Source organism: Scylla paramamosain, chromosome 2, assembly GCF_035594125.1.
Source record: "Scylla paramamosain isolate STU-SP2022 chromosome 2, ASM3559412v1, whole genome shotgun sequence".
NCBI classification, from domain to species: domain Eukaryota; kingdom Metazoa; phylum Arthropoda; class Malacostraca; order Decapoda; family Portunidae; genus Scylla; species Scylla paramamosain.
Genome location: NC_087152.1, coordinates 39,789,569 through 39,816,816, shown reverse-complemented (window position 1 = coordinate 39,816,816; position 27,248 = coordinate 39,789,569). Strand labels below are relative to the sequence as shown.

At 39.7% G+C, this 27,248-nt stretch overlaps 2 protein-coding genes across 2 annotated transcripts in view; one reads left to right on the top strand and one right to left on the bottom strand.

Moving 5' to 3' along the window:
• LOC135114927 (uncharacterized) overlaps nt 1-27,248 on the bottom strand; it is a 364,637-nt gene that overhangs the window by 6,690 nt on the left and 330,699 nt on the right. The window lies entirely within an intron of this gene.
• The window catches only part of LOC135114921 (PDF receptor-like), a 150,739-nt gene continuing 143,050 nt past the window's right edge, over nt 19,560-27,248 (top strand). The window contains 1 exon segment of the mRNA XM_064031195.1: nt 19,560-20,613. The gene's annotated coding sequence lies outside the window, so the exon portion shown is untranslated.

Genomic DNA, 27,248 nt, shown 5'->3' with positions numbered 1-27,248 from the left:
CTGAACAATACTCTCTCTCTCTCTCTCTCTCTCTCTCTCTCTCTCTCTCTCTCTCTCTCTCTCTCTCTCTCTCTCTCTCTCTCTCACACACACACACACACACAAAAAAAAAAACATAATTCAGCACAGCTCTGAGTCTAAAGATACTAATCTCACCACTGTTCATTTTTCAGCCGCTTCTCTCCTCTCACAGCTCACGGCCGCTTCATTGTTCCACCTCTTGCTATCTTTGCCGCCATTTCTGGGATTACTTACTCTTGGCCTTCTTACTACTGCGTGCCTTCCGAGCCTCTGATGCACAATACTTCTTACTCTTGGGGCTCAGAACAACATTTGACCTTCGTTCATTCGTCCCTTTCACTGCTTTCCTGCTGTTCCTTTAATCCTTCACCAACGAGGCGCCGGCAACACTCATAAATTACATGAACCGTATACATTCTTTGCAAATATTTCTATTCTATAATCATTTTTCTTTTTTTTACGAAACTTGACCAAGTTATTGTAAGTTTAATTGTGGATATTTCGGTTTTAACAGTTTCCTTTCCATGAGCACAAATGTAATTCCATTTTTCCCCCGTATGCCAATGTTGACCGTCCAACAATAAAGAGAAATGTGGCATGAGAGCATTTTCATTCACTCTTCGTAAATATTTCCACGAAAGATGCGAAAGTTACTGTGTTAATATCTGGGAAAGTCGATTTAAACCATTTTAATGTTTCATGTGCTGAAAACACAAAACTTGAGATTATTAATTTTAAGTTTTCACAAATTTAAGGTGTTTTAAAATTTAAAATTATGATATATTTTTAGCAGCACCAAAGCGCGGCCGGAACACGCACACAACTTTGGCTGTGGACAAATTTTCATGCATAAGGAATCTAAAAAGAACAGACAGATATCAGAATTTTCTTACACTCGAGAAGAGAAAGACGGAAAGCGGCTGCCGAGGATTTACCAGCTATGAATTTACCAAGAGACAATAATGCTTTGTTCAGTCTTCCAATAGATACAATACCAACAAGCGTCTGACTGATTAAATGCACCACAACACTCCAAGTCCTGGCGCAGTGAATCATCGCGTATCAGAACATATTATCCTTTAGTTCGTTATCCTCCTTCCACGAATGACAAGAAAAGTGATCATCGAACCGCAAACACACAACAACAAAAGACAAAATCACATTGTATTTAATACTCACACCAATAACTTGCATATACCTCAAGTAAGACAATAATACACACACACACACACACACACACAGAGACACAGAGAGAGAGAGAGAGAGAGAGAGAGAGAGAGAGAGAGAGAGAGAGAGAGAGAGAGAGAGAGAGAGAGAGAGAGAGAGATTGTTTTGGAGACGAACGTCTTTTAATAATACATGTCCTAATTTCTCTCTCTCTCTCTCTCTCTCTCTCTCTCTCTCTCTCTCTCTCTCTCTCTCTCTCTCTCTCTCTCTCTCTTTCTCTGGGGCACTGTAATTCCATAAATTTCCATTAGTGATAAGAAAGAATGACGCCAATGATCTGGAAACATTTTTTCGTATACGCTGAGAAAACTTGCGAAGGATACAAAAGGAAAAGACGAAAGAAATAAAAATCGCCCTAAGTTGCCGTTTCAGAGAGAAAAAGATAAATGAAAAAAACGAAAAAAAAAAAAAAAAATCACGCTAAGTTGCCGTTCCAGAAAAAAAAAAAAAAAAAAAAAAATTAACTAAAGTAAAGTGAAAGAGGAAGATCTGGTCGAATGCAGCAAACATCAAACTCGTCTCTGTAGGAAAGGGTAAGAAACACTCAACACAGCACTGATTTATATTACTTCAGCCAAGCGCCCCCTCCTGGCGGCACGGAGTGAAAGTCATGCCCCGCCGGGAAGATCGCAGGGGTCATGGTGTGATATTATGAAAAGTTAAACCTATCCTGCAGTGGCGGACATCCTGCTCGCCTGCCGAAGGTAATTGGAATGACCCTCTGCACCCCACACCACACACACACACACACACACACACACACACACACATGCACATTTTATGAAAATATTTTTCTGTCGTCATTATATTCAGGATGGTAAAAAAAAAAAATTAATTAATAAAATAAATAAATAAATAAATAAATAAATAAATAAATAAATAAATAAATAAATATATATATATATATATATATATATATATATATATATATATATATATATATATATATATATATATATATATATATATATATATATATATATATATATATATATATATATATATATATATAAGAATGACAACAACAATAATAATAATAATAATAATAATAATAATGATAATAATAATAATAATAATAATAATAATAATAATAATAATAATAATAATAATAATAATAATAATAATAATAATAATATATGCAGCAGCAGCAGCAGCAGCATCAGCAATAACAACAAGAACAACAACAACAATAATGATAATAATAACAATAATAATAATAATAATAATAATAATGATAATAATAATAATAATAATAATAATAATAATAATAATAATAATAAGTGGTCGCTGCGAATCAGGATGAGGCTGTACTGTCCTCCACTACACGTCTTCACAACTCCTCCCTAACTCACACACTCCTTGCTCCTCCTCTACACATTCCCTCCACAAACAGACCTGTAAAAACAAAGAGAACTGCTAACATTTGTTCTTCTTTTGTATTCATTTGTTTCTCCTCCTCGTTCTAACCTCTCTCACTCTCTTCCACAAACATTATTATTTCCTTGCCTTCCGTGCAATTTAATATTTTCTTTCTCTTCGTTTCATCATTTTCTTTCCCGTCTCTTTCTCATCCTTGTCGAATTCCTTTCAGTCGCAACTCTAATATAAACATCGGTATTTCCTCTTCCTTCTTCACAGTTTTAATGCTTTATCTCTTCCTTTTCCTTTCATCTTTTCTTTCATGTCTCCTCCTCCACCTCCTCCTCCTTCTCCCCATTCTCTTCTATAAAAACAATACTTCTTCCATTTCCTCCCTCACAATCCAGTGTTTCACTTTTAATCTTTTTCTCTCCTTTTCTTTCCTGTCTCCTCCACGTTTTCGTCTTTAACGTCCTCCTCCTCCTCTCCTCCTCCTCCTCCTCCTCCTCTTCCTCCTTTCTTGCCACCACAAACGTTCCCACTTCCTTCTCTTTTCTTCGGAATCAAATCTCTTATCCACTTCTATTTTGCCTTTCCTTTCCTTTCCAGTCTTCTCCTCTTCCTCTTCCTCAATTAGACGTGTTATTTTGCTTTTCTCCCTTTTTCCCCATCTTCTCCTCCTCCTCCTCCTCCTCCTCCTCCTCCTCCTCCTCCTCCTCCTCTACTTGCTCGCCGTCTCCTCGCCCCCGCAATCTCCAGGAAACGCACCACAGGTTTACTGCTTTCGCGTCAACGGTGACTGATTAATGGTGCAGGCAAGAGATGGTTCCGTCAGTGGCTACTCTCGCGAATCAATGCGAGGCTGACGTGGCAATTACAGTTTACAAAATATTTCCGCATGAAAGGAGAAAGGTTCAAAGTCAAGGTCTAAAGAGATGAAACACACTGAAAGGACCATTGTGCCTCGGTGTTTCGGGTGCCTTTCATTCAGGGACAGCACTCGCAAAGGGTTCAGTGTTAAAAAGAGTCGAGGTAAGGCACGGAAACGTTTAGGAATGCGGGTCTTTTAATTTTTGCTAAGCTGGCGACACTTATCAGATGCGGCAGGGTCTTGATCGGATTACCGCTGGATCAATCGGCTCAGTCCCTTCCCGTATGAGAGTGTCTAACACATGTTCACTTCAGGAGTAATGGATTACTGGATTTTGCGTTTAACTTTTATTTTTTTTCCAGTGTCTTTTCAAGTAAATTTTTGGAGCTGTGTTCCTTAACACTTCGTCGTGTTGTCTCTTGCATTTTTAACAGACTACAATGGAAGTAATCTGGGTTTTCAAGGGTGTTTTCATGATTCTTGTGTTAGTTTTACAAGGATTCTGCATCAACAATTGAAAAAAACACTCATGACTACACGAGTAATCAGTTATGGGTTTTAAAAATAGTAAAAATTGAAGCATTTAAGAATACGAACCATAAATTCTGGACTCTCTTCAACACAAATTACAATGAAAGGAAAGAATTATCAGATCTGTGAGTTACATGGCCCAACCTTTGCTACTACTCGTGTATTTCAGCGCTGACTCAATACAAACTTTAAACCCTGCGGTCACTTCATTATAAATTATAATGAAAGGAAAACATTATCAGGTCTGTGAGTTACACGACCCAACTTTCGTTACTACTCGTGTATTTCAGCGCTGACATTAATATTTCCTCTTCCTTCTTCACAGTTTAAACCTTGCCTCTTCCTTCCCCCTGCCATGACGAACTGAAAATTTCCAGGAGTTTTGTATGCTGTGTGTCGTGAGAGTCGTTATGAGGCGCCGATAAAAAGCTTACACCTCTCAGCCTCACGAGAAAGTTGGTGACATTTTTTAAGGCGGTGGTTTTCGAGGAATGCAAAAGCTGAAGCATCCGCAGCCAGGCGTTCGTTCTGGTTCAGTTGTTGTTACCGGTAACGGAGTCTGGAACCAAAACATTCTCAAGAGTGTAATCTTCCACTTTGGTTAACATAATGCATGCAAGCACCTGCATACACACACACTTTCTCTCTCTCTCTCTCTCTCTCTCTCTCTCTCCTCTCTCTCTCTCTCTCGTCTCTCTCTCCTCTCTCTCTCTCTCTCTCTCTCTCTCTCCAGTGAAGATATTGCAAATGTCTCGAGCTCTTCTTCATGTCATGAGTTACTGAAAAAAAAACAAAGTATCATGCCAAAGTATTTCCAACATAAACAGTCATGAAAAGTCTCATGTTCGTGATTTGCGTCACGTTTCCGTTTTCTGGCCGTTTTTTTTTTCAAAGTTTGCTGCCTGAGGGTGAGCGGCGCACTGGTGGTGAATGTTAAGACAGTTGCGACAGTGATCTACGGTAGATAACTAACAGTCACGTAGCAGGTTTTCGTGTAACTTGACAGAACACTGCACCAGAAAGACTTTCAGCGACACGTAGACAGCAAAATCTTGACACGTGATATGGCGGTGCTACGTATGAATTGTACGTTACGGAGGACCAAAGGCAGAAACCTAGCTATGGCTGGAGAACGGTGCATGAATGTAATGCTTTAACTACAAGAAGAGTCAGATACATTACGAGTATTTCTTGCAGCTGTTGTTGGATACATTAAAATTACAAGAAAAGCCAGAGTAGTTTTAAAATGCACGTCACGATTCACAGCGACCCGCGAGGTGACGTGACGGTAGTGGAGGTGGTGGAAGGGAGGGGCGGCAGCAAGAACCAGAGGCCTGCCATCCTCCTACTGCCTCTCCTGGGGTTGGTGGAGGGGTGGCGGGATAATCTTCTTATGGTAACGCCGGGCTAACACTAACCTTCGACAATTTAATGGTGTGTGTGTGTGTGTGTGTGTGTGTGTGTGTGTGTGTGTGTGGTGTGTGTGTGTGTGTGTGTGTGTGGCTTCCTCCCCTCGGAACTCATGTGCTAATTCTTTCGACATGAACCACATTTTTTTTTTCTTTCTTTCTGGCGAAATAAATATAACCTTGTATTTTTCATTCCCACACTTTTACATTCTAACACATTTTGTTCAGCAGTTTTTATCCCTGAATGCAAATTTTCTCACCACCTTATGCAACCATTCTATTAATTTCTCCGCGCCGCTGACACACATGCGCCTGTACCTGAGCCAAGTCTTCCATTGCTGTTAGGTTGCCACGCCCATCGCGAGGAAATAACTATCGCAGTGAGCTGGTCCATGCATGAGCCACCGGTAATTCAATGCTTCATGTAAACAATAGGTACTCTGATTTCAATGTGATATATCTAAGAAAAATGAGAATATAACGCTTAAATTCCAGTAGAATGACAAATCCTCTCATGAATCAAGAAATCATTGAATTTATATTTATTATTGTATATTTGTTCACCTATTTAATTACTTATTTCTTTTACCTATTTATTCTTTTCATGCTTTCTTTCTTTCTTTAATTTTTCATTTATTTATATCTATCTACTTATTTGTCGGCACAGAATCCTCATACTGAATCCTCACTCAGTCAGGACTTAGTAAATATAAACGGGTCGCTCCGTCAATTAAGTGGTTCTACATAATACAAGTGCTACACAAACATTGAGCCAGCCATCATTAAGCTCTTTGGTTCGTCGATATAAGAGAGCTTATCAGTATTGGCGGTAATGCACTAAATAGCCCAGGAATCCGACCGTGCAGCCGCTAAACAGGATACAAAGGCAGACGCTACTTCCATCATGGTAACATCCATCACCTTTAGAGGGCGGGAATCTTCCTAATGTCTAATTTCTCAGACACGAGTTTCCTGGCTTTCCATAACGAACCACAGAAGTATTCCCAGTATGATGACACACCCATCAGTACTGTGAAGGTGTGAAGGTACAGGCCAGCCTTTCCTCGGCGATCACAAGTGGATGGATACTGAGTAATGAAGCATATACGAGTACTGTAACGCATACAGTCTTGATGAACTGCCATATATTCACAATTCTTCTTGTCTCACACGGACTTAAAAATTTGTGCGTTTCATCACATTTCCAAAATTATTAGAATTGCTTATACCGACAGTGTTTCAGGCTATCATAAAACCAAAGAATTAATACAAAACATGATACTGACATCCCTGTTGGAGAGTCAGGCCAGCAACGTCCGTCACATTCGCCACGCTGGTACACGCCGCACACCGCCTCTCCAGTGCTTGTTGTATAAATATAATTGTTTGACAGCTAAGTGCTACTACATTGTTAAATAAAAATAAAATGTGTGTGTGGACGTGGTGGCCGCGTGGTGCCGCTGCTGCCTGGCCTCAAGTGCTCTGTTCTCACGGATCGGCGGCAACCTGGATGCTGTGTTTACCGATTCCTTTATCAGTCTTCTATATTTCATGACGGGCCTGAATGTTGTGATGGTTATTGCTTTTAGTTATTTATTACATGTGATAAAACACAACGTAAATGTAAAATGAAGGTAGAGCAGAATAAACAAAGATCACTGAATTGTAAATAGTATTACTATAAAAATCAATCGGAACTTGGCTTACTAACTCGCTTGCTTCAGGTTCCAATGAACAGGCTTGGAGCTTGACAAAGCCACAGGGCTTACACGGGCATTGAGTTCACGCAGCGTGGTGTGCATCAAGGCGAGCAGCGAGATGGCAAGTCTCAACATTTGGATCTAAAGGCTAAGGAGTTAGTCGTGTTGCTTTCCTGAAGGGAAAAGGAGAATACCGTTTTCCTAGACTGTATAATCATGTAGATGCATTAAATATAAGATATTACGGAAAAAAATACCATTATTGACCTATAATTATATTATTATAATTACCTTATAAGTTTCTTTCGTGTTTAAGTTCTGTTTATCAGAAAAAAAAAAGTTAATTACAAGCCTTTCTTTGAATTTTGGTCAGAGAAAACTTGTACGGAGAAATAAAATGTGCACTACCATTTGTACATAATAAAAAGGTTCAATCATTCTGATGTGGGAAAAACAGGAAGACAGATGACAGACCTGAGGCACAAATGCAGTCATTAGAAGTCTCAGCAAACAGCTCGCGCTCCCTGACCACCCATCGCCACGACCAACGAGTGACAGGCATTGATTAGTTTGTTGTTTCGGCTGAGAGCAGAGGCGAGCCAGTTAAGGCAATATCGTTACAGCTCACGGCGCTGCCCCAAATGTGGTAGTTACTGTCGCTTTTTATGTATTTGTTTTTTTTTTATTGTCAATATATTGCATCGAAAATCCCACCAAACATGAAGCACTAACCATGACCAGGACACACCCAATAAAAGACTGAAAAATAAATGCACACATTTTATATGGGCAGTGGGTATTACCTCTATGTTAAACATAAATCAGATCATATTCGGAGGACCAGGATTTTGTGCTCACGTTTACCCTTCACATGACTTATTAACACTTGAACAGGCAGCACGGAGCAGGAGTCAAGGCCGACGCACTCCTCTCATCCCCGCCATGGCGTGTAATTACAGGCCAGGACCAGATTTGGAGATATTTGGTTCTCATTCCCTCTCCGCGTATTATTTCGGCGTTGTGAAGGGCACTCATCCGTCATGTATTAGTCATTGTGTTTTGATTATATGGATGATTTGAAGTTCCTTAATTTCATTCGTCGTTTTATACGCTAGAGTGACTAACTAATAAGTGTACGTAAGAAGTCAAGAAAAAGGTTTGTAATAATCAGAACTGAACGAATGAGAAGTGTTATTTCCACATCAGGAAAAATTGAGAAGTTTAACAAAAACAATAATACTATTACTACAGCTACTACTACATAACATCTCTACTTCCACGACCACCACCATCATCTCAGTACACTCACACAGTGATATTTTCCTGTTTCTAAGTTCAGTGTCTAAGAAAATGAAGGGTGTTTCTTCCGTCATACTTTTAAATCCGTTATTAATTTAACGTTCACACCCACATCCACCCACACACACACCCACACACACACACACACACACATACACACACACACAAACGCTAAGGAACACCGTTCACCGCAGCGCTAGGTATCCTCAACACGCGGCGTGTGATTCGCTTATTGGCAATACGTATATCTCATTAGAGAAAGTGGGTCAGGGCCGCAGTGCCACCGTGCGTCAATCGCGGCTTGAAGGGTGCATCATCTGACAGAAAATTATATATGTACATTTGTTATATGTTGCTTCCTCACCGTGTTCGCTTTTACTCCCCCAGGCTGCTGTCGCTCGATTATTAACCCCTCACGGACGTACCACTCTGCACCGCCACGCACCTGTTGCTAATGCTTTCACAAACACACACGTTTTTTCACAGTAACATTTGCTATTAAAAGTTCAGAGTGCATTTTAAAATATCTTTGGATTATATTTCCCATACACAATAACAAATTTGGAGGTGTGGCTGCTGCCTCTGTCCTGCCAAGGGTATGGAAAACATCATCAGAAAGAATGTAATAAATTGAAAGCCATGGAATAGTCGGAGGATGGAGGAGAGTGGTTAACAACCCCTGAATCACACAAGGGAGAATTTATAGCAAAGATCTGAGGAATGACTTAAGCTTTAGATATAAATGAGATGGCAGTGATGCCACCAGGTTGAAGTAGAGGAGGGAAAAATTAAGAAGATAAGTTGTTGGAAATATTTCTGGTTAGATGTCAGGAAAAAGGGGTTAGAAATATAAATATTTTGACATTTTCTACTGATGAAGGAATGGCTAGTTAGAAAACAATCTTGGCATTATTTCGGAGAGAAACATAAAGCGCATGAGATTGAGGTGATGGAAGGTTCAAATGCCGTTTGATTTGGCAGCCTCGGTATTATGCATAGCACGAGAACAGGCTGAGTTAAACCAAGATTAGAAGGTTTAGGATGAGAGAAGAGTGAGGCCATAATCTGCAAAGAATAATCACCCTTGTGAACTAATGAAATAAAAAGAAAGGTGACAATTTTCCTTTCTTCCTTCAGAGAATGCTCTGTTTAATAGTTTGCGGCTTTACCTCTCCTGCTCACTTGACATTTCCTTGAGGCTCGACTTGCTACTTGATCCATCCAGCCATGTCTATCAAGTTTCACGGTAACACTCTCAACGCTGATGCCAGGAGGGCGTGTTGCTCTTAACTAAGTTGACAAGATGAAACACACGTCTTACACGTTGAAAAAAAAAAAAAAATCCTGGCGCTTTTAGGAACTGAGCACTGAGTAAAATTATTGTTTTGTATTTCTTCCGTGAAATCTGAGAAAATTACTTTGTTCTGTTTGTCGTCCATAGCTAAATAAAACTAGACTTCGTGGAAATTTAAGGTTAACGATAGCCGTAGGAGAAACAGTCACTCCAATCTCTCTCTCTCTCTCTCTCTCTCTCTCTCTCTCTCTCTCTCTCTCTCTCTCTCTCTCTCTCTCTCTCTCTCTCTCTCTCTCTCTCTCTCTCTCTCTCCAGCATCACAAGAGTTCACATTACATACATATGGTCAGTGAATGGTTTATTAAATTACCGGGTTTCAAGATCCCTGAGGAGTACTCGTTGCATTCACAAAAATGGAGAAAAGACAAAACATGAAAAAAAAAATAATAATAATAAACAAAACAAATAAATAAAAAGTTATGGCTGTTGGTGACTCACCCTACATAAGAAAAAAAAATATTGTTGACTTAACCTCTATTTACTTTTTTTTTTTGTTTTTCTGCCTGTTTTTTCCTCCCTCCATTTGTTGTAATGTAGAGAGCTGGGAGGCTGATGCGCATTTTGTGAGCAAGCAAAAAATATTTATTCACATTTTAGCTTCATTGTTTACTGAGTTCATTCTACCGAAGGGGACGTGCGGGAGGCTACCACTTTTCTGGATTACCTCCACAAATACTGTTAAGGGAAACTGCCACTCTCTTCCTAACGAGGCAAATGCTTTAATGAATTGTTACTCACACATATATACAACGGAACTTTCACGTAAGCTGGCAATGTCTTCATTTCTCGTTAAAAGCGCTACCTGATTAACTTCATCCGTCAGTGTGTTAATTACTCCATGCATTACCTCAGCTCATACTCCTAATGTAAGCTTCTTCACACACACACACACACACAGTCTATAATTAGTTCCATGTTCACAATACAGAAAGACAGCAAGAAAGAGATGATTAACACTAGATTAGCGTAAAACATGAGTGTCTCTGCCTTTTTTTTCCAGCGAAACTATACGAGGTTTTTCAAGTGAGAACTAAACACAGTGAAATCTAAGCACGTTCTCGATGGAAATAGTTGTTGGGTTACGTGAAGATTCTAGTGACGGAAGGAGGAAATAAGACTCGATTAAGTGATAGACGCAAATGATCGTGAACTTAGCGACGAAGGTTATGCGGAATGGTTAACAGTTTTGAAGACTAAGCAAAAATATTCTGGAACAAAGGGATACATTAGGGGAAATGTTTACACTGGAACATGTGAGGGAGATGGAGCAAAGCATGTCCATGAGTAAAAAGTCCTGCAGGATCAGATGAATGATATGAAGGAGGCAAAAGGAAGCAGTGAAGGAGATACATGAAAAGAGATGAAGGGGAGAAACACTGGTGTGTGTGTGTGTGTGTGTGTGTGTGTGTGTGTGTGTGTGTGTGTGTGTGTGTGTGTGTGTGTGTGTGTGTGTGTGTGTGCGAGAGAGAGAGAGAGAGAGAGAGAGAGAGAGAGAGAGAGAGAGAGAGAGAGAGAGAGAGAGAGAGAGAGAGAGAGAGAGAGAGAGAGAGAGAGAGAGAGAGAGAGAGAGAGAGAGAGAGAGAGAGAGAGAGAGAGAGAGAGAGAGAGAGAGAGAGAGAGAGAGAGAGAGAGAGAGAGAGAGAGAGAGAGAGAGAGAGAGAGAGAGAGAGAGAGAGAGAGAGAGAGAGAGAGAGAATTAAACGAGTCAATAAGTGAATAAATCATGTACAAGCACATACTATTTTCTCATTGTAGGAACAGATATTGGAGACGTGACGAAATTGAATAAAACAGAAATGGGTAATAAAACTGAGGAAATAGAGACAAAGACAGGTAGAGATAAAAGCTTCACACGATAAAGACAAAGAGGTAGTACAAAGTAAGTTAGACAGGCACAGAAACAGGGAGAGGGAGAGACAAAAGTAATAGATATTGAAATACGTAATAATAAACGGCAAGGAAAAGAAATTTAATACTGGGGAATGTACGTACCACTAAATTTTTGACTTACTGATTAGAGGGAATTAAATTATGGAGGTGATTAAAGAAGACAGCCTTGACTGAAGACAACCTTTGACTAGACGTGGTAATGTGGAGGTGAGTGAGAAAAGATTCGTGGGTTAGAGGTGATTAAAGGTAGCCTAGATAACCATAGTGGTTGTGGAGGTGATCAAAGACTGCCTGGCAGGGCAGAGATCAGTGGTTCTCAATTTTTTGTATGGTTCACAGTGAGTCCACATTATTTGTTAATAAACTTGAAATGAATGCTTATAATTTCAAATCTCTGCAAAATTTTGTATGAACGAATAATGTTACTCATTTTATCATATTATTTTATTTAAGAAATCTATTGGCAATCTCTAAGTTGTAACTATCAAGTAGTGTTTTGAGTAGTTTCTAAATCGAATCTAAAGTGAATGTTCAAGATTCTTGCTGTTGCACATGTTGTACATGTACATGTACGTGACCAGGCCCTTAACACTCATACTGCACGCGTCAGTGTGACGAGTCATGCTGTTGACTTCTGTCAGCTGCACTATAACACTGTTGTAAGGTGCTGTGGCCAATAACCACCAAAATACTGAGATGATGAGTTAGATTTTCATGTACGTTGCACACTAAGTGAAAGCAGAAGAGAGCTTACAGTGGAAAGCGACACTCGTTGCATATTATAAGGTTTCAATCCTAACAGGACACAACACGTTCACTGTATTTGTCGATAAAACTTGAAATGAATGTACTTATTCTTAACTTTATGTTCCACTCCCAATACTGAAAAGCTTTTCAGAGAGAAGACAATCCAAAAGTCTGGTTAAGGAAAAATTAATCAATCAGTTCTGAAAAGAAAGTGTTTGCAGGTTGTACGTATACTCTCGTATAACTTCAATGAAAAAATCTATATTTTGAGGCAGAATGTTAAAATGTATTTGTATATTTCCAGGAGCTTATGCTTTTAGGAAATATTTTTCAGATTGAACTGTTAGTTGGCTATTATTTTCTATAATTTCATGAAATTCCATTTTGAAGATATATATTTAAAACTAAATTAATTTGCTTGTTGTGTATACTGAATTTATGTTCTTCAAAACTGAAATAGTCCACGACATTAAGTTGGGTTGAAAAGATGAGAGATGAGTAAAGACAGGCTGGTTCCTCCACAGCCTCTAATCTCTGCATTTATGTTTAATTCAACTTCCTTTCATCTTCTGCCACTTTTGGAGATCCTTTTTTTTATAATCCAACACAGATTTTATTATTATTATTATTATTATTATTATTATTATTATTATTATTATTATTATTATTATTATTATTTTACCCTTCCACAATTATAGTTACTTCAATCATTCCGTTTTATTGTACCACAATTTTAGTTGCTGTTATCATTCTGTTTTACCCTTCCTTAATTTAAGTTGTTTCTAACATTTTGTAGCGGCGCCATATGACCACGATGTTGCGGCACATTACCTTTCCAAATCAAATGATTACAGACAGCCTCGTAGGGTGTAAATGATTATATAGAGGTGATTACAGGCAGCGTCACGGTAATGAAAAACGCCGTAAATATAATATTGTAAGGAGATTTCAATTACAGACATGAATACTCGTAAGTTTTTATAATTATCATTATTATTAATTTTTATGTAAGATGGGGGAGTGACCTAAGTCAACAAAAAGGCTATAAAAAAGAGCGCCACTAAAGGTGTTAGTCCTTAAAAAGTATACTCATAATAGGTTATCCAAAATTTGAGGTTTAGTGACTTGAAACTTCTCTCTTGTAACATTTCAAGTCAAAGGCAGGAGGGAATACAAAACTGGCAGAGCGTTCCTGGGTTTATCAGTAGAAAGATCACGCTGACGAAGGACATGAAGAAGGTAAATTCATGGCACTAACGTTATGAAACATCGCAACGAAATAGATATAGAGAGATGTACCGAAGCATGACGTTTGTAGAAAGGAGAAAGGATTCAACAGAATTATGTAAGAAAACATGAAGAGTAAATGAAATAAAAATGCATGGAATAATTTAATAGGAAAGCAATATCAGGAATAAAGAAAGAAAACAAGAGACAAAAGGCATGAGATGCGAGAGGACTTGCAGGAAAACATGGAAAGATTATGTAAAATGCATAGAGGAACAAGCAAGGAAGAGCCCTAAGCTGTCCCTCAAATGTATAAATGGAAAGGGAAAACGATATTGCGGATGAATATCATGAAAGCTTGGGAAGTAGTAGATGAAGATGACAAGAAGATTAATGAGGCATTAAATCTGTTTCCGTTCAGTTAAAGAGAGAGAGAGAGAGAGAGAGAGAGAGAGAGAGAGAGAGAGAGAGAGAGAGAGAGAGAGAGAGAGAGAGAGAGAGAGAGAGAGAGAGAGAGAGAGAGAGAGATTCAGAGGAAAGCTTAAAGAGAAAAAACATCTTAATAGGGAACACTGAGGTGAGAAAAAGGAAGGTAACGGTATTAATGAAGATCAAGCCCAAGGGAAGCAATGGAGCCAAAACAAACTACTGAGATTAACAGGATTATTGTGATAGAATGTGGAGAAAAAGTCAAGCCAATGTAGGGAATTATGGGAGCTCACTGGAGGATGGAATCGTTGAAAAGAATATGACGGAGAGAGAGAGAGAGAGAGAGAGAGAGAGAGAGAGAGAGAGAGAGAGAGAGAGAGAGAGAGAGAGAGAGAGAGAGAGAGAGAGAGAGAGGAAACACTAATACCAATTCACTGAAACAAAGACAAAGAAATCTCCATTACAGACCAACTTGACTGACTGTGTTTTGTAAAAAAAAATATGAAAAGTAATCAAGAACGAGAGGATGAGTTTCTTAGAGAGGAAACAATATTCATGATGTGTTAAACTCTTTATATTTTACGAGACTATACTTAAAAAAATATGTTAGGGTTTTACTCAAGAGAAACTGACACCACAAGGAAAAGAGAGTTGGGCAGACTGCATCTTACTGGGTTTGATGAGGCATTTGCTAAGGTGCGACACGAGATTCATTATGAAAGTTACAATATTAAGGGAATTTGAAGGTAAATGGGGAGAAGACAACCTACTTGAAAGAGTACTGAGAACCACAATCAGAGAGGCAGAAGCAGACTGGAGACAAGTTACAAGTAGACTCCCACAGAGACTTCCACATACTAATGAAGGCGTTTATCATGGCCTTAGTGTACGTAAAAAGACACGCTAGGAGACATGAACAACTACCAAATTTGTTTAAAGTTGGCAGCAAGAAATGAAAATAAAATAAAAGTAAAAACAAGACTGCAGATTATATGAAGGTGTAGAAAATAAACAAAAGTGAAGCGAGAACTGGGAAATGGAGTTTTAAGTTCACAAGTGCAAAGTGTCGGAAATAGCACGTTTAAAGCGGCATTGCAAGACGCACAGCACAAGAGGAAATAAATAAAAAAGAATGAGAAGTGTAAACAAGATTTTTTGGAAGGACACAAATCATGCTGAGGATGATTTGCCTTCATAGGGAAAATTATGAAAACACTATTATGTCTCTGATCTGTCAACCCTTTCATGTACGTACATCCCCGGCTCACAACCCTTTCCCTGTGTATTACGACAATTCGCCCCGGGAATTTTTTTCATCACCCCTCTAAGCCTTTTTGTCTACAGCAGCTCTCTCTCTCTCTCTCTCTCTCTCTCTCTCTCTCTCTCTCTCTCTCTCTCTCTCTCTCTGTCCCTCTTTTAACACACACACACACACACACACACACACACACACACACACACACACACACACACACACACACACACACACACACACACACACACTCACACACACACACCATATCGTATCAATTAATACCAGAAAATAGGGCGCAACAAACGAAGTGCGAGTTGACAGATAGTACATGCAACTTTAAAATTGAATTAGTTAATAAGAGATACAGAAGTAGGTTAGGGTGAGCAACTTCATGGTCTAATTGCAACTACGCAAACACACACACACACACACACACACACACACACACACACACCTTGCCTCTCGCTGTTGCCGCGCTACAAGGCAGTAAATCCTCGACTTGGGTCCGTACCTATTTACATAATGAAAAAGGGGCCACAGCCTTAGTGGTCTCCTGGCGGACGAGATTTCAGGGCCAGAGCGAATTCAGTGTGTAAATGCATAAAGTTCAGTAATCTGGAGAGTGTTACCGGCCACGCCATAAACTTGTAGCAACAATCAATAGATACCAAACAAAATAGATAACAGGTAAATTAAATATATGATAAAGATAAATTGGAGACTACTCTCTTGTCATTCACATTTTTCAACTGCAAATTTATGTATGTGGCATCCTGACACGATTCCTATCTACAAGATAATGTATGGAAATGACAGACAGGTATTATTGAATGTTTAAGTCTTGCATGTATGTTTTATTTGGCATCATCTTTCACGTGTTTAGCGACGAGCTGCCAAAAGGACAATGTTGTATCACTCTTGTGCCAGGGACGCTGAAGAGCGAAAATGTGTCGCGCGAGAAGATTTTTGAAGAGATTTCATACATCACACAAAGTCATAAACGAGAAAGTTCAAATACGTATTTTAAATTGCAACAATAATTTTAATTTGTAACAAAGAAATATTTTGATTTGTAACATCAATGCTAAAAATGAGGAACGTGGTATTATTGAAATACTGAATAAAATCCGCCTGGATCTTGTTGCATCAGTTTCATGTTATTCCGTATTAACAGAGGAATTTAGTCATGGTGAAAATTGACTTCAACATTCGCCTCGATCATCGTTTCTTTATTTTTTTTATTTATCATTCCAAAATGTTGGAATTCGCTGTTGAAGAGAGAATAAAATAACACACAAGCGCAAAAGTTCAAAGACCTTACAAACACTGTCGTATCAGGAAATAAAAAAAAAATTGATAGGCAAGCGGAATGATTGAAAGAGACGGATGGACGGACAGAAGAACAGGCAAAAATATCGCGAAAGAAACAAATAATAGCCTGCATGATGGGAGAGCTGCGCCATCACACTGACGAGCATCATCCCATCGTCCTTCACGTGATTTGGTTCACGGACTTCATGTATTTTCCTGCTGAGCTACGCGCGCCGATGTGTGTATGTGTGGGGGGGCAAGAGGTGATGAGGGGTTCCATTTAAACTTTACGGTATGTGAAGCTATAAGAACATAAGAGGACCATAAGAGAAGCTGCAAGAAGCCATCAGACCTCCTCGTGGAATCCTTCCATAAAACGTACGTCCTGAGAATTCTTGGAGTGGAAGATATTACCTGAGCCAGTACTCGGGAGATGCTGCACGGTGGGAGGGGGAGAGAGGGAGGGCAGGGGTGACTCGTGTTCACTTTTATACACACCATATCTTTCATACAATTTTATATATTTCATTAATTTAAAATGATATTTTTCGATATTTTTTCCCTATTCCCTCAAAGAACTGCAACCCAATTAAATCTCCCCTTCACGCTGGCTAGGCCATAAAGGAGGACAGCGGCGCTCTTCTGCTCACGTGCACCAGGATTTTGAAGACACGTAGGCTTGATGATGTTGCAGTGACGCAACACTGTAGTGGGGCCATTACGCCACGGCGGGAGCGACGCCTCATCATCATTATTGCCGATAAGTCAGGAAGTACGAAGAGTGTGTGTGTGTGTGTGTGTGTGTGTGTGTGTGTGTGTGTGTGTGTGTGTGTGTGTGTGTGTGTGTGTGTGTGTGTGTGTGCGCGTGTACGTGCGCATAATGGCTAAGAACATAAGAGCATTAGGGAAGTTTGAAAAAGCTAATATGCCTTTTTTTTTATGTAAGAAGGACATTGGCCAAGAGCAACAAAAGCCTATATATATGTGGCAGTCTGTTCCTTTGAGTGAGAGAGAGAGAGAGAGAGAGAGAGAGAGAGAGAGAGAGAGAGAGAGAGAGAGAGAGAGAGAGAGAGAGAGAGAGAGAGAGAGAGAGAGAGAGAGAGAGAGTGTGTCATTTAAAATTGGTCAGAATAAGTCTTCCCGTGCCTGAGACCATTTCCACTAAGGGCTGTCTGAGTGTCTGGTCCGTGCGTCTTCCGCTACTTAGAGGAAGCAAGAGTATTTATTTTGGTCTTCTTCCTTTAAAGAGAAACAGGTCATTGGCTCACGTCAGTTTTGTGTCTCCAAACCCACAATGAATGTTCCTCCTTAAAAAGCCGTCAATCATTCTTGCTTGGCTACCTAATGAGAACATGAGGGTGATGGATGACACGCTGAGTGGAGCACACCAAGCAACACGGCGGTGCGAGGTGCGGCCTGTGGACTGCTGGGGTGAAAGTCGTGCTTCTATAATTAAAACTCCTGACTTTAGGATTAATTTCTGGAACGGCACACAGTGACTAGTTTTAATTCCGTGTAGTAAGAATGACTGAGCGACAACCATTTTGATCCACAGAATATCAACGAGTGTGTGTGTGTGTGTGTGTGTGTGTGTGTGTGTGTGTGTGTGTGTGTGTGTGTGTGTGTTTAAGGAAATATTCATTGCTATTGGCATTTAAATAAAAAAAAAAAAAAAAGATAATTGCATATATTAGCGAAGGTCTGTCGAGCCGGGTTTTCAGGAGAGACATTTTCATAAATACTTTTTTTTTTTTATATGTAGGAGGGACACCGGCTAAGGGCAACAAAAAATCTAATAAAAATGCCACTGAGATGCCGGTATATTCTTATTTTTTTAATTTTGTTTTTGAGAATACTACGTGAACATGTTAAAATTTTTCTTGGGGGTGTTGTTAAGTGTGTGTGTGTGTGTGTGTGTGTGTGTGTGTGTGTGTGTGTGTGTGTGTGTGTGTGTGTGTGTGTGTGTGTGTGTGTGTGTAAGCACTGTTGACGTCTTGCCCGTTTCCGTAAGATTGAACATCCTGCTGACAACAAGAAACTATAAATCCTGAGAAAGAGGAGAGCCAGCCAGCTGAGAGGATCCGCGTCCTGCACGGGGTGGCCAGGGTGAAGCAGACTACAAAGAGGGACGTGTGCAGGAGCCACCCAGTAACCCAGCGCTTCCCACCCTCTTTTATTTTCTCGGTCTTTTTTTTTTTCTCTCTCTTCGCTTTGCCTTCAACCGTGCATCCCGTGCGGAGAGAGAGAGAGAGAGAGAGAGAGAGAGAGAGAGAGAGAGAGAGAGAGAGAGAGAGAGAGAGAGAGAAAGACGGTTTTAAACAAGTAAGAACATAAGAACATCAAGAAACAAAGACAATGGAAAAAGAAAAGAAAGCTGACCTATGGGAGGCAGCTTCTAACACCTACACAAGGCACCTCCTGAACGTACACAAGGTAACTTTTGAAGGTGGCTGTTACTGCTTTAAATCTGTAGGCTCTTAGTTACATGAGAAGTGTAAAAAAAAAAATAAATAAATAAATAAAAATAAATAAATAAATAATAAATAAATAAAGAAAGAAAGAAAGAAAGAAATATAAAAAAATAAATAAATATAAAAATAAAAAAAATGAATTAATAAAATAGTAGAATAATAAAAAAATAAAGAATAAAAAAAATTGAAAAAAATCATGACGCACTAGATTAATAAAAACAGTAATTAATTCCTACATCAGTCATTTTTTTTTTCTTTTCCTTTCCCTGCTTTTCAGATTCAGTGAACTTTCTATTTGCATAACTACAAGCATCGACCATCAGATTGAGATGTCTTGGTACTTTTTTTTTATGATAGCTGCAACTGCATTATGGCTGTCTTCTGCGGGGTAATGTTACACAAGACCAAGATTTAGAAGAATGTGATGATCATAATGACTCACTATAATATTTACTCAGATACTGAATAAAATACACTCACAATCTAACAGGACATTTTTCCCTGCCATATTTAAAAAAAAAAAAAACATTAAATTAAAACAACACTCCAGGTCGCAACCATTAGCGGGAACGGGAAACATATTAGACTAACATCGTCAGCATCCCCCTGACGTGTCGAGGCCGTCAGCCAAAGGGCTTCCGTGCCGCCACGCGTGAGATCTGCTCTCATTCCCCGCCTCGTGACTGCCGCATGGGAAGGAAGGTCCTCGAGGCGTTATTTGGAAAGCATTTCGTGTTTGTACAATCACAAAATAGCATGCTTGGTGTTGTCTACAGGGGAAGGAATCGAGATCTGGAATGTAAACTGTAGCGTAAGATGCAGGAGTACCTTTAAGAATATCAATAACATGTCTGTCGGTGGAGAAATGCTGAAGTATATATTATTCTGTCTTATCAAGTCCATCCCCAATGGAATTCCAAAACATGCACACCTTCAATGTCATCCAGCACATGCTTCGTCTAGTGCAAGAAGAAATCGATGCCGAGAAACAAAATCTTCCCGTAGCGAGAGTGACCCCCCTCACTTCTTCATTGCTTTCTTTCCAGACGCGCCGCGGCCATCCAGCCTCACAAGCCTCCAGCCTCCGCCGGGTCACGGAAGGGGAAGGGGTTCTCTCGCTCCTGGTGGCTGGTTATGTAAGCTGCCTCTTTCCTCCCACTCTCCATTCCCCTCAGTCGGTCCGCAGTTCCCACGCCGCGCACACGGTGCCCTCGGCCTCCCTCACGCTCACGCCAGGGGAGACTCGCGTAAGGACGGTAGTGTCGCGGCTGCGTTGCGCTCCCCCGCCCCTTGCCTCGCCACAAGTGGTGGACGCTCGGTGCCTCTTAAGGACTGGTGAACGGCTCGGCGGCGAGGACTGGTGCCCGCGGTGGTGAAGTGTGCGCGATTAAGAGTTTTTGGATTGGTTTCTTATTGCTATGATTGTGTGTGTCCGGGAGTGAGGCTTCAAGTGCACTCAGCGCTGACCACCTCCACACCCCTGAGGCCGCGGCCCGCCGAGGCCTCACTAAGGTAGCTGCTTCCACCTGGCACTGCTGCACTGTCGCTCAACTTGTCGTTTTTGTGTCCTGTGTGTCTGTACTTTGCACCAACATTTAGTTACTGGCGTCTTGGTACTTTTTTTCTTTTTCTGTTTTTCTTATGATAGCTGCAACTGCATTATTGCTGTTTTCTGCGGAATAATGTTACACAAGACCAAGATTTTGAAGAATGTGATGATCATAATGAAATGTGATGATCATTTGAATAATAACAAAAGTGAAACATCAAAATAATAACATTAATGATGAAAATGATGATGACGATAATAATAATGATAATAATAATAATAATAATAATAATAATAATAATAATAATAATAACGTAATAACAACAAAAACAATAAGATCCCACTAAATCCCTTTTCTTCTCCTCCCGTTATCTATCTTCCTTATATATATATATATATATATATATATATATATATATATATATATATATATATATATATATATATATATATATATATATATATATATATATATATATACACACACACACACACACACACACACACACACACACAGAGAGAGAGAGAGAGAGAGAGAGAGAGAGAGAGAGAGAGAGAGAGAGAGAGAGAGAGAGAGAGAGAGAGAGAGAGAGAGAGAGAGAGAGAGAGAGACTATAGTAGCCACTGAAGCTTCATTAAATACTCGTATAATGTTATATCCTTAATACTTAAAAACTTTAAGTTTAAGTATATATATATATATATATATATATATATATATATATATATATATATATATATATATATATATATATATATATATATATATATATATACACACACACACACACACACACACACACACAACAAATGGAGCACAGACTAGGTATACAATTGTAATCAGTGGTGGAAGGAAGAACATACGTAGAAGGATTGCCTCAGATAGAGTCACTGGTAAATACATGTCTTACGCAACAATATTATAGGACTGTGTGCTATTTGAAGGCTTACCACAATAAAAGTTATGATGATGATGATCTCCATCCATAATACAACTCTCTCTCTCTCTCTCTCTCTCTCTCTCTCTCTCTCTCTCTCTCTCTCTCTCTCTCTCTCTCTCTCTCTCTCTCTCTCTCTCTCTCTCTCTTACATCAACTACACTACCATCACCACCGTCACTACTACTATTACTACTGCTGCTACTACTAATAATACTACACACACACACTCACACGCACTCACACACGCGCGCACACACACACACACACACACACACACACACACACACACACACACACACACACACACACACACACACACACACACAAAAGCAAGGAGGATTTATTTGCAATACTGGGCTTGCAATATTGTGGACTTAGAAATCGATCTGAGGATGATATGTGCTTTTAAGTCATTATCCTTGAGACTTCCCAAGCAGCTAAAACATATAAAAATTTGAATATGAAATACTAATCAATGTTTAAATCTACGTGTGAGCAGCGGAATTGGACAGGCTGTATAAATATGCAAGTTAAAATGAGCTTTGTGTCATGTGGGTTTGGTAAAGTGAGATAACATGGCGTCGCATCATCCCTTTGAATATCTTGTTTACTTCAGGCACTGCAAAGAATCTGATCCTACGTCCTGTAATCTGAAATCAAAGTCATGGAATTACGAAGACACGTTAAGAGATTCATCAGGACACTATTCATTCCCATCAATTATCATCGCCTGCATCACACTTTCACATCTCGCTATCTACGGCAGCCGCACATCTTTTCTTCCTGTCAACCTTGAATTTCCATACCATTTCACTCACTCTCGCACTGGTTTATAAGACTTGGGCGAAGCATAAATAAGTACCTGATTTAATTCGTTCTCCTTATTCAAGAACCCCATTATTCTCGCTTTATTCTTCATTATCGCTTAATTATAGCTTGATGTCTTTGTCACCGTCTCTTTATTCACTATATAAGACGAAGGCGGCACTTGTAGGGCACGCGGCTCTCCATCAATAATAAATAAATCTTAAACCTACAGTTCTGGAGCAAAAATATGGGGGATGCTTTCCTTCACCCTTTCACTGCCATAGTTTTCCTTAGAGTTTAATACAATGGTGCTAATGTTGAGCAAGCTTAATATAATTGTAAGTTTGGAACAAGCTTTATATAATGGTGTGATGTAAGTTTGAAGCTTAATGTAATGGCGTGGTGTAGGGTTGCAGCAAGCTTTATATAATGGTGTGGTGTAAGTCTGTAGAAAGCTTAAGTTTGGTGAAAATCTTAATATAACAGTGTGGTGTAGATTTGAGATAAGATTCATAAAACGGTGCGTAAGTATGCAGAAAAGTTAATATAATGATGCAAGTTGAGAGCAAGCTTAAAATAATATAGCAAGTTTAAAAAGCATAGTTTCGAAGCACACCATTGACAAAATGAGTGATCGAGAAGCGCACGTATAAAGCTTTTAGATGTTATAATGTAATTTTTTGTTCATTAAAATCGTATGAGATTAATCAAATGAAACTATACATGTCATGCCATCATTAGCAATCAAAAGTATTAAAATTACAATACATTACACCGTACTACACACACACACACACACACACACACACACACACACACACACACACACACACACACACACACACACACACACACACACACACATTGATTAATGATTTGAAAAGGTAATGCGGCGCAATACACACACACACACACACACACACACACACACACACACACACACACACACACACATACATTCATGACCCGCTCTTGTTGGTGGGTATAAAAGAAATATATTGAAATTCTGCCTAACAACTATCAAAATATGTAAACCTTTTCCTTTCCACTTGAATAGTCTTCTTAAGGTTCGGCCCAAGGAAGGCTAAGGAAAGTATGCGCTCTTAAACGAGGAGAAGTGGGGGGAGGGGGAGGAGGAGGAGGAGGATGGAAGCAGAGAAAGAGCAAGTAACAAAGTCAGCCTGCCATTAACGAGGTTACCAGCTTCGGAAGTAAAATACTTATCTTCCAGCATTCCTTACAACTTTGCGGGGAAAAAATAAAGATGCACGAAGAGGATAAGAGAGAGAGAGAGAGAGAGAGAGAGAGAGAGAGAGAGAGAGAGAGAGAGAGAGAGAGAGAGAGAGAGAGAGAGAGAGAGAGAGAGAGAGAAGCGATTTAATGTAATTGTTAAACATACCGAGTAAATTCTTAAATAAGTGGTGGTGGTGGTGGTAATGATGAGGTGGTGGTGGTGGTGATGCTGGTGGTGATGATAGTGGTTGGAGATGTGTTGGTGGTAGTTGTGGTATTGGTGGAGGTGTTGGTGGATGTGATGGTGACGGTGGTGGACTACAGTGTTTTGGTGGTGGTGGATGTGACAGTGGGGATCAAGATATTTTGGTGATGGTGGTGGTGGTGGTGGTGGTGGTGGTGGTGGTGGATCACGATGCTTTGGTAGTTAAGGAAGTCCATTAGAATAATTTGGTGGCGGTGGATAAGGATGTTGTGGTGGTGGTGGTGGATGAGATAGTGGTGGTTACAGTTGTGAATGATAATGACTGATAGTAGTGGCTGATGCAGTGAATGTGGTGGTGGCGGTGAAGCAGTGGAAGTGGGTTACAGTGTGGTGGTGATGGTGGTGGTGGTGGTGGTAGTGGTGGTGATGGAGGTAGGCGAGCATGAATCCCTAACCCTGAAAGGAAATCAAATAATGCATCATGTATATTATATTGTGTCTTCTGTCCTGCCTTCATTTCGTTCGCCTCTCCTCTCCGGTCCCCAGAGAGTAGGGCGCGGCTCCCTCACACACGCTCCCCAGCACAAGAGTGGCCTAGTCTCTCCCCTGATACAATGGCGAGGCTTGCAAATAGCTCTGGCCATTACAAATCATGGACAAAACGATAAAAAAAAAAGAAAAAATCTGAAATCAAGCATCCCCTCTTTTTTTTTTTCTGTGGAGAGGAAAATACGTTGAAAAAGGTTGCCCTCTTCACTTCCCGCTTCCAAAAAGTCAAAGAAAGATTCAGAAATGTTAATTGACGCTGTTCCAGAGCTGTCTTGATGCAGCTGCGTGAAGGAGAAAAACAAACAGGTAGAGAGTTCCTGAGTCTACCAGTAAAAAAGTGTGTGTGTGTGTGTGTGTGTGTGTGTGTGTGTGTGTGTGTGTGTGTGAGAGAGAGAGAGAGAGAGAGAGAGAGAGAGAGAGAGAGAGAGAGAGAGAGAGAGAGAGAGAGAGAGAGAGAGAGAGAGAGAGAGAGTGCGGAAGTGCAAGAGCGAGAGCGAGCGAGCGAGAGAAAGTGAGAGCAAGAGAGAGAGAGAGAGAGAGAGAGAGAGAGAGAGAGAGAGAGAGAGAGAGAGAGAGAGAGAGAGAGAGCGCTGCACAGTGTGAATGGGAAAGAGAGCCTCTACTCTCTGGCTTACACTTGCATGAGGGCAGGGAGTAATGTGGGTCACACCAATCATCATTAAAGGGAGTTCTCTCTCTCGAATCTTTATACATTAAATTAATTATTTTACAGTTTCAAATAATGAACACTGGGATTTGGCGTTAATCCTTCAGGAGAAAGAGAAGAGGGAAGCCGCGAAGAGCCAAGCGTTACTGATACTGGAAATCACGGAATGCACTCTTCCATTTATGAGAATGTGTGTACCAAGGAAGCAACAGACAGGCTATCGTTCTTTGTTCCTTACGTGGGGATATTGAGAGCTTTTTAGAATATTGAAAGGTTTTCGTCGACTCACGAGTATGATACGAGTGTGTACCAGGGAAGCAACAGAAAGATTGCCGTTTTTTGTTTCTTACGTTTTGAAGAATTTTGAAAAGTTATTGTCGATACACGAATATGCATGTGTGTACCAAAAAAGCAAGAGGCATTAAGAACTTTAAAAAATTTTGAAAGGCTTAGTAAAAAGTTTTGTTTATAAAGTTGACTTACATATTACTTTGTGCAGTGTTAGTTAATCTTTTTTTTCAGAATAATTTTAGTCTTTTACCATTTTGTTTTGTATGACTAGAACAAAGAATATTGAAAAACTGGTGAACAAGTTATGAGATCCCAGCAAACCAGACTCAGGAAAGCTACAATGAAGTAATTACGATTATTAAGGTTACGTGGCTCCTCATTATCCTCATGAATAGTGTGATATCATTTTGTAGCACCAGTCTTTAAAAGAGTGAAAGCATATTTATTCTGAATGATGGAATATTTATCAACACAAATGGGGAAAGTCTAGATAAATCACAGTATGAACCATATGAGAGGTTTCAATAATATGAACCACACCCAGCTCTTCTACTGACTGATGGGCGAGGGGTCTTTATTTGTAATGAACCTAAACCATCACCATTATAGCCGATCCTCGATTGAAAACTCCGTAAGTGTACTAGAAAATGCGGATCCCTGTGGCGCCAGTGTGCCGAAAACAGGTAATTAATCGCGAAATTAAAATATGAATAGAAAAAAAGAAAAAAGTAAACTAATAAATGTACTATAGAAAGAAAACCAGCTCACAAGAATATTAAAAAGGAAATAAAAATGATTCCTCGTGAGTGAAATGTTGGTGCGTCCTGGACACAGAGAGCTAGGAACTGAGCGCTGTTCTTCCACGTGCTGACTAAAACATTCGATGAAATTAAATATGTGTCAACGTGTAAGAAGAAAAAGTGAGAACGTTCAGCTAAAGGAAATTCCACCAACCAGTGCTGTCAGGGAAGCATTGTGTGTGTGTGTGTGTGTGTGTGTGTGTGTGTGTGTGTGTGTGTGTGTGTGTGTGTGTGTGTGTGTGCGTGCGTGCGTGCGTCATGGCTACTGCTAATCACTTCCTGGTTTCATTCCCAACTGAATACACGTTGACATTCCCAAAAGCATTCTGCTCTTATCTGTCCATCGTTTATCTCTCTCTCTCTCTCTCTCTCTCTCTCTCTCTCTCTCTCTCTCTCTCTCTCTCTCTCTCTCTCTCTCTCTCTCTCTTATCTCTGGTTCCTATGACTTGTGTTGCCGCTCGTACAACTGTGCTGCAAATCATGAGCTGACTACATGTGTCTGCGCCATATTCATCCCATGATATTATGTTTTTCCGCATGATTTTTTTGTTCAACTATTCCCCTTGTACCGTTTTTTAAATATGAGTTTAGAATATTTGGTTATCGTTTATTTATTTATTATTTTTCATAATGGTACGTTGGTTGATATACAGCTGTTATATTTCTATTTTGTTTCTGAGTCATACAGAATAACAGGTGATTTATATACTTAACTCATTAACTCCATGCTGCCTATATTTAGTTTCAGATTTATTACACGGACAGTTAATAGTCTCTTTTTTTATATTTTATATCCCTGTAATTATCATTATTATCATTACTATATCAGACACAAATGCTTTATCCTTTCACACGTTTTCTAAATCTGTCTGAACATCACCTGTCACACATTTTTTTTTTTCAATTTCACTTTCCACCTGCAGTAAATTTTTGTTTGTTACCCAAGTCCAAGGCTATGAAATCATGTTAGGTTTTGTTCGCGCGCCTCTGCAAACCCCAGAGTGGTGAATCAGTCACGTGACGCTGCTAATTTACAAAGTTACACCGAAGGACACACTAACTCTTCAAACTCGCATTGTCGAAAAGTTACTCATCTATTTGTCTC